This window comes from Silene latifolia, chromosome 10 (genome assembly GCF_048544455.1).
Source record: "Silene latifolia isolate original U9 population chromosome 10, ASM4854445v1, whole genome shotgun sequence".
In the NCBI taxonomy this organism is placed as follows: domain Eukaryota; kingdom Viridiplantae; phylum Streptophyta; class Magnoliopsida; order Caryophyllales; family Caryophyllaceae; genus Silene; species Silene latifolia.
The window spans coordinates 132,022,963-132,028,613 of record NC_133535.1 but is presented as its reverse complement, the minus strand read 5'-3'; the positions used below and the strand labels follow the sequence as shown (position 1 = coordinate 132,028,613).

Sequence of the window (5,651 nt, the reverse complement as noted above, 5' to 3'; positions counted from 1 at the left end):
CGATAGAAACCAGCGTGACCAAGGAAACTCCTCACTCCTTTAACATTCACGGGAGGAGGTAATTGCTCAATCACCTGCACCTTTGCCTTATCAACATGTATACCTTTATCAGAAATCAGATGCCCTAACACAACTCCCTCATTGACCATAAACTGACACTTTTCCCAGTTTAAAACAAGATTAACATCTATACAACGCTGCATGACTTTATCAAGGTTAGCTAAACAACGATCAAAGTCACTACCATAAACTGAGAAATCATCCATGAATACTTCCATAATATTTTCTATATAATCAGAAAAAATCCCCATCATGCACCTCTGAAAGGTAGCAGGGGCGTTACACAATCCGAAAGGCATTCTACTATATGCAAAAACACCCTGTGGACAGGTAAAAGTAGTCTTACTCTGATCGTCTGGATGAATAGGGATCTGAAAGAACCCTGAATACCCGTCTAGAAAACAGAAAAATTTGTTAGAAGCAAGTCTTTCAGTCATTTGGTCAACAAAAGGGAGGGGGAAGTGGTCTTTCTTGGTGGCGGCATTCAATTGTCTATAATCAATGCACATCCGCCACCCTGTCACTACTCGGGTTGGTATTAATTCATTTTTATCATTTTTAACCACGGTAGTCCCTCCTTTCTTCGGGACTACCTGAACTGGGCTAACCCACTTGGAGTTGCCAACTGTATAAATAATACCTGCATCGAGTAGTTTCATCACCTCGGCCATAACAACTTCCTGCATCTTCGGGTTCAACTTGCGTTGACCCCCGTCTCGTAAGGCTTGTGGCCTTCTTCCAACTCTATCTTGTGCATACAAACATCGTGGCTGATGCCCTTAATGTCATCCAGAGAGTAACCCAAAGCCTTCCTGTTTTTCTTAAGTACACACATCAAAGGCATACCGTGGTCATCATTGAGCTTAGAGCTAACAATAGTCGGGTACCGCTCCGTATCATCGAGAAAAACATACTTAAGATTAGGAGGAAGTGGCTTACGCCGGCACTTTTACCTCTACAAAGATAGACAGAATCGGCTTCAATGGTGTAGCAAGTGTTGACCAAGTTATCGTTGGCCAGGCTCAAAAGCATCTCATCTTCTTCCTCATTGAGCTCGTAGCTCTCCATTGAGGCTACCAAAGCATCCGGCTCCTCAAAGCATTCTCCATCAGATTACCCGCACACTCATCTAAACGGGTTAGATCAGCTAAGGGATCCTTGGCTAAGGATTCCCTCCAGTTACAAGTAACAACCCTGTCAACAATATCAATGGAATAACACGTATCCTCATCAGCAGGTTCAGTTGCCTTGTGAGCAAGACTGAACTCAATGGTGTCATCCCCTACCTCTAAGGTGATGGTTCCGCATTTTACATCTATCACAGCCCCAGCTGTATGTAAGAACGGTCTGCCTAAAATAATAGGTATCTGACTGTCCTCTGCAATGTCTAAAACAACAAAGTCGACAGGAATAAAAAACTTACCCTCTCGAACGGGTACATCCTCTAGAACACCTATAGGTCTCTGAGTTGATCTATTTGCCATTTGAACGGTAATATCGGTCACCTTAAGTCTACCAATGTTTAACCTTTCGCAAACAGAATACGGCATGACACTAACACTGGCCCCTAAGTCACAAAGGGCCTTTCCAATTACGTGGTTACCTATAGTGCAAGGAATTGAAAAACTACCCGGGTCCTTTAATTTAGGTGGCACATTAATTTGTGAAAGAGCATTACATTCCTCCACAAAAGCAACATTACCATCATCTCGAAAATTTCTCTTACGATTCAAAATATCTTTCATAAATTTAGCGTAAGAGGGTACCTGAGTAATTAAATCAGTGAACGGAACTGTTACCTCGAGATTTTGGACCATCTCCAAAAACTTACCAAACTTGCGCTCCAGCTTGTTGTTCTTCAAACGCTCCGGATATGGGACTGCAACACTGGCCGTAGGATCAGTAACCTTCGGCTCCCGTAAGTTTAAAACCTCCGTCAAATCATCAATGAGTGAAGAATCATGCAGACTAGTTGACGGATTTGCATCTTGCTCTGGAGTACCAGTCGATCGACTGATGTGAGTGGTCGATCGACCAAGTAAGCTGGGCGTGAATAGTTTTTGTCCAGAATTGACTTCGTCAGGTATCTCAGTCGATCGACTGACAATGTTGGTCGATCGACTGGATGTGCTGGGTGTGAATAGTTTCTGTCCAGAATTGACTTCGTCAGGTATCTCAGTCGATCGACTGACAATGTTGGTCGATCGACTGGATGTGCTGGGTGTGAATAGTTTCTAACCAGAAACTGCTTTATCTGACGCTTCAGTCGATCAACTGCGAATGTCGGTCGATCGACCAGAAGTACTGGCATTCAAGCTCGTTTTTGCACCAGAATTTAAACGAGCTTCTTCATCATTTCCCGAGTCTTCCTTTGGCTTGTCGGGACTTTCATAAGAAAGGCCACTTCTGAGATTGATGGCATTGATCGTCTCAACCGGCCCTTCACATTTGCTTGAAGAATTAGCAGCTTGCTTAGCCTCCATGTTCTCCAATTGTTTCACAAAATTCCTTGAGGACTCAATATTTGCTTCCATATTCGCCACTTGAACCAAAAGGAGTTGGACCATCTCTCTCAACTTCTCGATCTCATCTGAGTTTTGAACAGGAATTTCGACTTTCTCCTTGGAAGCTTCAGAAATCTCGAGCTTCTCGAGACGGGTAGAAATGGAAGTTATAAGTGTCACAACAGCAGTCATCTCCTCACTTTGCTTTCGTGACTTTCCACGTGAACTTCCAAACTCAGCTCTATGGACTGCCATCTCTTCAATAGTGTTCCAACCTTTACTTTGACCGGTATTATTTTGGAACCTGGCATTAGCAGCTGCATCCAAGATGACCTTATAATCATCATATAGAGCGTTGTAAAATAGGTTGCAAAGATACCATTGCTGGAAACCATGATGAGGGACAGCTCGGACCAGACTTTTGAAACGTCCCCATGCTTCACAAAAATCTTCGTCGGCTCCTTGCTGAAAACTCGTGATTTTACCCTTCAAGGCATCAGTCTTTGAAAGTGGGAAGTACTTCTTGTAGAAGGCTAATGCTAAAGATGTCCAATCTGTGACTCCAGCTGCTACCCTATCGAGGTAGCGGTACCAATCTCGCGCCGAATCCTTCAAGGAGTACAAGAACATAAACCCCTTTACTTCATCTTGAGTTACCCCAGCCGGTATAGGTATGGAACAAAGAATAGTCTCGTGAAAGTTTTCATATGCTTCAAGGGGTCTTCATCTGGCAGACCCGCGAACTGATTTCGCTCCACTAAATCAATATAAGAGGAACGAAACTCGAAACTACCGGTAGTAGGGGTAGGTAACTGGCGCCCCTTTGGAAGGTGGTGCTCCTTTGGCTAAAAATTATCATATATTGTAGCCATAATTTCCAAAGTGAGAGTATTCAAGTCTTCCTCTCAAAAACCTGTCTTCTAACTGTGCAAAAGCAAAACTAGAAGCAAAGGTAAGCAACGGCCTCAAGGAACCAAAGTTCCTTGAGACAAGAAAAATAAACTAAAATAAGGCAAACAAAATTACACCGTCTCCCAAGAACGGCGCCAAAATTTGATACCGTCGTTTAGTACCAAAATTAAATTTATAATTCCAAACTAAAACTATAGCTAGTGATAGTAAGGGTCGAACCACAGAGAGACAAGGTTGATTTTGTTTGCTATTTTTCAGTCTATAAAAGTAACAATTAATTGGGGGGTTTTGAATTTGGTTGATTAACTGGCTAATTGCTAAAATGAATATTCTCAACAAGATAAAAAGGGGATCGGGAACTTCGGTTCACCATGGCAAAAAATCAGGTCAGTAAGGTAACAGAGGTCTTATAATACGGTCTCAGGGAAAATAAGCTAGCCTTTCGATCAAAGCTCAAATAACCTCACGGTCTATTAATTCCCTAGAATTTATCAACGCTTTCGCTCAAGAGAAATTCCAAATCTAACGATAATTCAAATTACCAATCTTTCAATCTAGCAAAGAAATTCATCAAAAGATAACAAGACCAATACGGAAGAACTCATACTACACAACAATCCTAATTTAATACCATGGCTCACCTTGTTCCCAATCAAAGGAATTACCTACGCATAATTATAACTACACTAATTGCAAAATTAATGGTAAAGAACAAATTCGACATAATTGAATCAAACTAAACCAAAAGGAAAGAACTCGATTGCTGAAATTAAATTGATGAAAATAAGAACCAAAATAACAAGGAAATAAGGAAGAGAAAGAATTGCATAAAAAGCTTACTAATTGAATTCAAGAACAAAGTATTGAAATCAAAGGTTTCCGTCTCCAAGCTAGATCTAAAACTCAGTTTTTCCAGAATGAAAAGCATCACCTAAAAGTTGTTGCGTTCTACTGATAAAAAGATACTGAAAGTTAATTACAAGTTGGGCTTTTAAAAGTCTAACACGAAGAGAAACGTGTCAGCTCGAAAACTGGTCGATCGACCAGTCAGCACGGTCGATCGACTGAATATGCGGAACAGTAGCATCTGATGAGCTTCAGTGGTCGATGGACCTCACAGCCTAGTCGATCGACTGAATATGCTGTGCAGTGGCTCTCTTGTTCCTTCCAATCAACTCTTCACTCCTTTGCACGCATCCCAAGGTGAGTGAATACGACTCTCCTTCTTCTTGGCTTCCTTTAACTTGCCTCAGGGGGATGAATTAGGCTTGATTTAGCTTACTTCCACTCGTTCCTACAATAAATCATAGAAAATGCAAAGTAAACCGTTTCGGGAGAAATAGTAGCCTTAAGCTAACAATTATGCATAGAAACACGTGCCAAAACCACCGATAAAGTGTATAGAAAATGCACGTATCAAAAGTCATCCCTGTGTCGCGTCAAATGTAAGTTAGTGTCGCGTTAGTCAAACCTAAGTCTACATTTCGCGTCACGTCGCGTCAGTCACGTGTCTAAAGCCCATTTGAATATGCATAACGCATTACAAACGACAAATTTCTTTGAACAAGTTTAAACGACTTTTAAAAAGAAACAAATTTTGCAAAGCCTATGTGTTTCCTCATTCGAGGTCCATGTGATAATTGCTTACGTACATATATTAGATTGCATTCTTGTGTGGCTACTAACCATGCAGGTAAGTATCAGAAGCAGTACTTTATCAAGACCTCGCTTGCCACAATGAGCCAGTATTCTCTGACAGGTGTTTCGACACACCTTTATTATGTTCCCCAACGAGAGTAAGCGGATAGACTGTCCCTCTCGAGACATGGAGATCAACATCAACCCCGAATTCTTCCGAAGTTTGTTTGAAGACGACCCAAGCAGATTTCCCCCGCAGTTCCTGCCTATGTCCTGCTACCCTCGATACTTTTGTTTCCTTACAGAGTTCGGCAGAGGTGTCGTTCTCTAGAAGTTCCCAAACCAGAACCTCCTTTTTTAGGTTCGTAAACCCAAAGTTAGGATTCTTAGATCCCAAAATAGCTTCCTTTAGGTTCATAAACCTTTAAGCTCCCACACCAACATCCTTAGGTTCATAAACCCATAAATCCTTTTGGAGTTCTCATACCCCAGAAAGCTTAAGTGCACGCGTTTAAAACAAGAATTAGTAACCCAGTA

At 41.6% G+C, this 5,651-nt stretch overlaps 1 non-coding gene across 1 annotated transcript; it reads left to right on the top strand.

Annotated features, from left to right (window-relative positions):
* Positions 1-2,952: 2,952 nt before the first annotated feature.
* Positions 2,953-3,061, top strand: LOC141609894 (small nucleolar RNA R71). Its single transcript, XR_012527798.1, has one exon. It is a non-coding gene; the product is annotated as a small nucleolar RNA R71 (small nucleolar RNA).
* Positions 3,062-5,651: the final 2,590 nt, after the last annotated feature.